Raw genomic sequence first — 7176 nt, forward strand, 5'->3', positions numbered from 1 at the left:
TTTATAATCAGAGGGAACAGCACAGGGACAGCGCAGAGGCAAGAGTGGGTGAGGCCAGGGCAGGGGGCCAGAGGACAGCTGGACTGCGGGGCAAAGACAGGGTTGCCTTCTGGCACCGGGCTGCACGCTGGCCTGGGCTTTCCCACCTGGCATGTTTCACCTTCACCCTTTCTACAAACCTGTGATACAGACTTTGTTGTTGTTGCATTTTTATAGATGGGGAAAGTCAGAGTCCTTGGTACACAGCAGCGCTAGTACTTAAACCAGGTCTAATGACAAAACTCCTGTGTTTTTCACTATACTTTTGTCTCTTCCAGGAGGGGCTGAGAGGGGCTGCACTGACAAGTGATGAGACTTTCCTCAAGGACTTGGGAGATCGGGTTCTGCCCCTGAAGAGCTGAGTGGCCTCCCTCGCCCACCTTCCCTTCCCTGTAACCCAGGGTAGTAACAATTCCTATTATGCAAGGGAAACAGCCATGCCTCCCACAGCTGACCCCTGAACAAGGCAGGGGTTAGGGACACCAGCCATCGTGCAGTCAAACTTTTGACTCCCCCAAACTTTACTAATAGTGCATGGTTGGCCAGAGGCCTTATCAATAACCTCCATTGCCAATTAACAGGTATTTTGTATGTTATATATTACATACTATATTCTTACAATACAGTAAGCTAGAGAAATGAAAATGTTATTAAGAGAAGCATAAAGAAAACACATTTATAGTATGGTACTGTATTTATCTATACCATAAATATATGCCACCTGTTTACAAGGTGAATCGTCTGAAATAGTGGTACTGCAGACCTGAGTCTATGGCTCATAGCAAATGTGTCAACTGTGTGTTTTTTTTTTTTTTGTAGAGACAGAGTCTCACCTTATCGCCCTCGGTAGAGTGCCGTGGCGTCACACAGCTCACAGCAACCTCCAAATCCTTGGGCTTAGGCGATTCTCAGCCTCCCAAGTAGCTGGGACTACAGGCGCCCGCCACAACACCCGGCTATTTTTTTTTGTTGTTGCAGTTTGGCCGGGGCCGGGTTTGAACCCGCCACCCTCGGCACAAGGGGCCGGCGCCCTACCCGCTGAGCCACAGGCGCCACCCCTCAACTGTGTGTTTTAATGTCATGACTTTTCTCTGCTTCTTGGGAGCACTGCCAGCCTCCCTTGTGCACGCTGTACTGGTCCCCTGGTGTTATCCAAGGTACTGCACTAACCACAATGAAAGATGCTTGAGAAGGATCACTTTTAATGTTACACAAACTACTGGAGAGGGAACTGCTCACGTGGACATGATCAGTGTCCCACGGCATTTTAAGGGCATGCTTGCGACACTTGTGACCACTGCAGTGGCAATAGGAGGTGGCTACGAAGTCATCACAGTTGTACGGTGTGGACCACAGTTAACTTTCTGTGGTTACGACTTTACATCGTATCTCTCCATTCATCTACAATCATGTTTGTATGATTGTGAATGGCACCTTGACACTCTGTGTATGAGTGAGTTGTGGCCAATTTTAAACTTTTTATAATAGATTTATGCCTATTTTATGATGTGACAACATAGACGGTATGCACATATATTTCATGTATTTGTGACACAGCTAACTTTTTCTTAATTTCTAGGCTATGTGGTTCACCTGCAATTTTTTTCAAATTGTCACAAATCTCAAAAAATTTCCAATATATTTATTGAAAATAAAAAATCCATGTATAAGTGGAATAGCACAGTTCAAACCCCTGTTGGTCAAGAGTCCACTGTACATGGTGTTCCAGATGGCCCGAGGTGGCAGGGCAGGGACGGCCCCTCGGCTGGCTTTTCTCCCCGGGATTTGGGTTGGTGGCACGCCACGGTCCTCCTACCTGTGGGCAGGAAAGAGCAGGACAAGTAAGCCTGGCTTTTGACTCTTCCACATGGTGACATGTCATTGCTACTTTTTTGGGCAATATCAGCCCAACAGCTATGTCCAAGCTCAAGGGGGACGAGAAGCCCTAGTGACTATGTGTCTGGGTGGGAGAGGAGTGGAAATACTGATGACCACCATGAGTAACTAACAACTGTGTCATTCTGAATGTTGCAAGAGCTTCTTACACACTTGATTTCTTTTCCACTTTAAAGGTCCCTTTAAATTTTAAATTAAAGGTCCCTGACATTTTAAATCTCAGGATAAAGTCAGATGTGATTCTAGGCAATGGAAACCTAGAATTTCTGAGGAGGGAAGGACAGGAGGGCTGAAGTGCAGTGAGTAAAACTATACTCCAAGCAGTGCGAGAATGGGGCCCGTGCTCACAACGGGCAGGCCTGCAAACAGGCGAGGCCGAGGGGAAGGCCCTGGAAAAGCCCACTGGACTTAGGATGGCAGTGATGGAAAGAGAAGGAAAATCCTACAGACGCTTTCAGGCAATAAGCACGGGGAGGGGTAAGCACGACCTGACCGCAGAGGCAGAGCCGGTTCTTGTGGGTGAGACCACCGTGGGCTGAGTGTGCCTGGCTGTCACAGCCTCTGCTCCCACCCTGGTCCCACCTCTGAGCAAGCGCAACGTTGAGTTCCATCTCCTCCCAAATAAACCCCAGACATCAGCGAGCAGTCCACGTTTTACTGAAGACGTGGGGAGTCTGAGGACGCTCTAGTGCACCCCGCACAGCACAGTGGATGACGGGTCCCCTCTTCCTGCGGCCTTGTTCTTTGACCACTGGCTGCCTCATCTTCCGTTCCCAGGCCACATACAACCACACACTTTTTTCCTTTTGCAAAGCAATTTAGACATCCCTCTCCTCTCCCGCCCTTCTCTGCCTCTCAGAGTTTGCTGTTTGGCTGCCTGGCGCAGGTCACAGTCCCAGGCAGGTGACCAGCCCTCCTGAGAACCCGCCCTTTGTACAAGGGGAAGCGACTGGTGAAAAGTCACCATCAGTCTTCAGTCTCAGCAACGTCACCCCTCCTGCTCTTCTGAGAGTGGGGAAATGTGGCTCCAGCCCCTCCCGGCTCTCACCTCACCTCGGGGAGCTGTGAGCTAAGCGGAGCTCATCATGCCTGGCCTCGCCTCGCTCCTCATCGGACTCCCGCCACTCCTCCTCCTGGTGTCCTGTCACTGGGGAAAGTGGCGGGTTTGTCTCTTTCCCCGCTGGGCCAGGCCAGTCCCCTGCCCCCAGGGCCTGTGGGAGTCTCTAGTGAACTTCACTCACGCAGGGTTGTCACTCTCTGCCACTGCACACTGGTGCTGGGATCCAAGGGATGGCAGGAGCGGACAGAGGCCCCTGCTGGGTCTCCTCTTTCTCCCGCACAGATGCTCTGGACCAGCCCAGCTCAGGAAGTTGCAGCCATACAGGCAGATTAATGTTCCAAATAACAGGTAAGTCATGAAGAATTATAAGACCAGCCAGTCCCAGGCTCACGCTCCTTCTGGTGGCGTTGAAGCAACTATTAACTATTGTTGCTATTTTTAAATATATCAATACACAGAACCTGAGAGACACACCATACTAATGACTCAGGCTCATCCACTGAACGACCTTCTCAGGCATTTCGTGCCCCTTGACCCAGACGCAAACTGCCAGCTGGACTCGGCCTCGCCCCCAGCCCCTCTTGGGGAAGAGGTGAGGGCTGCTAAGCTTTTCCCAGCCCAGGACAAAGCCTTTCCCGTGAGAAAGAGGCGTGTATAAGAAAGCAAAGTGCTGCCTGCCTCTCGCAGGCCTCGCTCCACGGAGAAGAACCAGTTGTGTGTGGGGAGGGCTGGACAGAAGGGGCCCAGCAGACCACACTGGGGACACATAGTGTAACAAGGCCGCCAAATCCTGGCTGCCCTTTTCCTGGAAAATAAACAAACAGGAATCAAAGCAGATACAAGGAAGGAAAAAAAGCAACACCTGCGAAGTTCCTCCTCAAAGCCGCCTTGTTCGCTGGGCTGCACTGGCTGAGCGCTGGGTTTCTAGAAAGAATAGGAGTGAAAACCCAACCCTGCTCCTCTGGACTGCAAGTGAGGTAGAAAAGGGGGACTCAAGTCCAGCAAGGACGTCAGAACAGGACTTAGGACATCTCACATGCTCCAGGCCTAGGAACCTGGCTGTGCACTGCAGACCAGCTGCCCCGAGCCCGGCACAGAACCAAGGCCGCTGCCCCCTGCGGGGCAGATCTGTTTTCTCAGATCTTCATATTTCCTACCGCCTTGTCATCTCGGGGCCTTGCTGACCTGGGAGTCTGTCACTCTCAGAGCTGCCCAGTTTCTACAGACAGTAATGGACTCTCTACACGTGCTCTTGACTGCAGACCAGCCAGTCCCAGGCTCACACTCTGAACCCCTCTTTCACTAGGCTCTCACAGAGGCCAGCTCCAGGCCCGTATTCCCCTGCCCTAATCACTCCAGAGCTAGGTACCAGACAACTCAGGACAACCCCTCACCTAGAACCTTCTGGAATTACTCAAAATGACCAATCCTAAACCTGCTTGCCCCCCTTGCCACTTTCTTCTGTAGAAAACACAACATAGGCTCTTGGCATGTTTTCTTCTGGCTCTCTGGTACGTCCCCTTTGTGGCCTGACCCCTCCTCCTGGGAACCGTGAGTAATGAACTATTTCAATGGCCTCACCATACCTGAATAATAATAATAAAACCTACATTTAAGACACCTACCTTGTGCAGGGGGCTGGACGCTGTGGGCAATGCGTGAATGTTGCTTAGCTTTGTGTGGGATGGGTAGGAAGGGTTTCTGACTAGTCTCAGTCTTTTTTTTTGGAGACAGAGTCTCACTCAGTCGCCCCAGGGTTGAGTGCCATGGCATCACAGTTCACAGCAACCTCAAACTCTTGGACTCAAGTGATTCTCTTGCCTCAGCCTCCCAAGTAGCTGGGACTACAAGCGCCCACCACAAAGCCCGGCTATTTTTTAGAGATGGGGTCTCACTCTTGCTCAGGCTGCTGTCGAATCTGTGAGCTCAGGCAATCCACCCACCTCAGCCTCCCAGAGTGCTGGGAGGAGTATGTCCCTGTGCCCGGCCCATAGTTTCAATCTTTCGATGTCCTGAAACTTCTGCTTCACCGGGATTAACAGAATCAAGGCAAGGCCTAGGGCAGAGAGGTGAGTCACTGGCAAGCTGACAGGTCCTAAAATGGACATAATTACCAATGGGACAGGTTTCCTGTGTGCCCTGAGTTTGTGGTTAAGTTTGTCACAATCGGGCGGCGCCTGTGGCTCAGTGAGCAGGGCTTCGGCCCCATATACCGAGGGTGGCGGGTTCAAGCCCAGCCCCGGCCAAAACTGCAACAAAAAAAAAGTTTGTCACAATCTGGAGCCTATGCACATGTTCCCAATAAGTCCCCAGATGTCTAGAACATGGTGAGAAACACGAAGGTCTAATTCAGAAAATGTGGACCTTTTTGAAAAATGTATTCAAAAATAAATGACACATCTCTACTTTCTTAGATGAAGTTAATTTGAAAGAGACATGACTGTCTCTAGACAAGGCAAGCAAAATAAGAATATTTAAGCTCATAGTGAAGGCCCAAAGTACATGCTAATTTTTCAGTAGAATGTATGGGCTTTAGGGTTCAAAAACAGATTTTTTTTTTTAATGGAGACAGTGTCTTACTCTGGAGTATGGTGACACAATAGCTCACTGAATCCTTGAACGCCAAGGCTTAAGCAAAACTTCTACCTCAGCTCTCGAGTAGCTAGTACTACAGGTGCGTACCACCATGCTAGCTAATTTTTCTATTTTTTATTTTTATTTATTTATTTTTTCTGAGACAGAGTTTCACTTTGGTGCCCTTGGTAGAGTGCTGTGTGACATCCCAGCTCACAGCAACCTCAAACTCTTAGGCTCAAGCAATTCTCTTGTCTGAGCCTCCCAAGTAGCTGGGACTATAGGTACCTGCCACAACATCCAGATATTTTTTAGATGGGGGTCTTGCTCTTGGCTCAGGCTGGTCAGGAACCTGTGAGCTCAGGCAATCCACTTGCCTTGGCCTCCCAGTGCTAGGATTACAGGTGTAAGCCACTGGGCCCAGACCTTAAAGTTTTTTTTTTTTTTTAAAAAAACGGAGTCTTGCTATCTTGGAGGTGTAGGTCTGGAACTCCTGGCCTTAAGCAATTCTCCTGCATAGACCTCCAGAAATATTGAGATTACAGCCACGCCCAGCCCAGATTAATTATTATCTCGATGGTTTAAGAGAGATTTGTCTTCTTTCTAGCTTTTCAGAAAGTTGAAGTTATACTAAATTCATTAGTATAAGTAAGAATCAGATGTCTTTACTGATTCCTTACCATCCTCATCAGATGGAGCAAACAAAATTTAGAGGAACTAAGTGTCCCAAGATTTATGGCTGGAAAATAATGGAGCTGGGACTTGAAACTAGCTGTCCATGGCTGCTAGACCCTGATTGACGTCTTAACCTCATTGCTACACTGAGCAACTAACTTTATCAGGTTAATGACTGTGGATGGCTGATGTGCTATGGAATTTTACCTAAAGGCTCATGAGTAGTGCTGCTGGAATGATGTGAAATATCACTAAAATCAACAGAGTAGCAAGAGTCACCTTCCGGCTGGAAGTTCCCTGATGTGACAAAATAGCCCATCATTGTTCATGTAGAGAGAGTTCACTCCATAGGTCATTTCCCTGCAAGAGAGGTTCTAGGGTTCGGAGAACCTTTTTCCTGTTTTTTGTTGCTTCATTTTTAATTTACCCAAATGTCATGAATATCAGATTTTTATCAGAGTTGCCTAATTAGCTTGTCCAATAAGAATCTGGCGCCTGCCATAGTTGCAAAGTTTTAAAGTTTTGTGACCTAGAACTATTTGAGTCTTTGTATCAGAAATACCTTTCACAAAGTATTTTTGAGCAATTAATGTCAGGCAATTTCAGTGCGATGTAGACTTCCCTGTTGTCTAGTATACTGAGCCTTGGTGATGGAGCCAGGGGTCTGGGTCCTGTTCTTAACTTTGCTACTAGCAAGCTGTATGACCAGTCACCTGATTTCTATGTCCCTTCATAGCAGGAGGCTCACTTCAAAACTACTCACTCAGGTCCTACCATTAATAAATACTGTGATCTACGTTAGCTCACAAGTGTAGTTGTTAAGAACAGATTTTGACTTTTATACTGTTGGTGAGACAGCAAACTAATGTAGCTTGTATGGAAAGAAGTATAGAGAATCCTTAAAGAACTGAAATTAGATTTTGCATTTGATC

This window comes from Nycticebus coucang, chromosome 23 (assembly GCF_027406575.1).
Source record: "Nycticebus coucang isolate mNycCou1 chromosome 23, mNycCou1.pri, whole genome shotgun sequence".
NCBI classification, from domain to species: domain Eukaryota; kingdom Metazoa; phylum Chordata; class Mammalia; order Primates; family Lorisidae; genus Nycticebus; species Nycticebus coucang.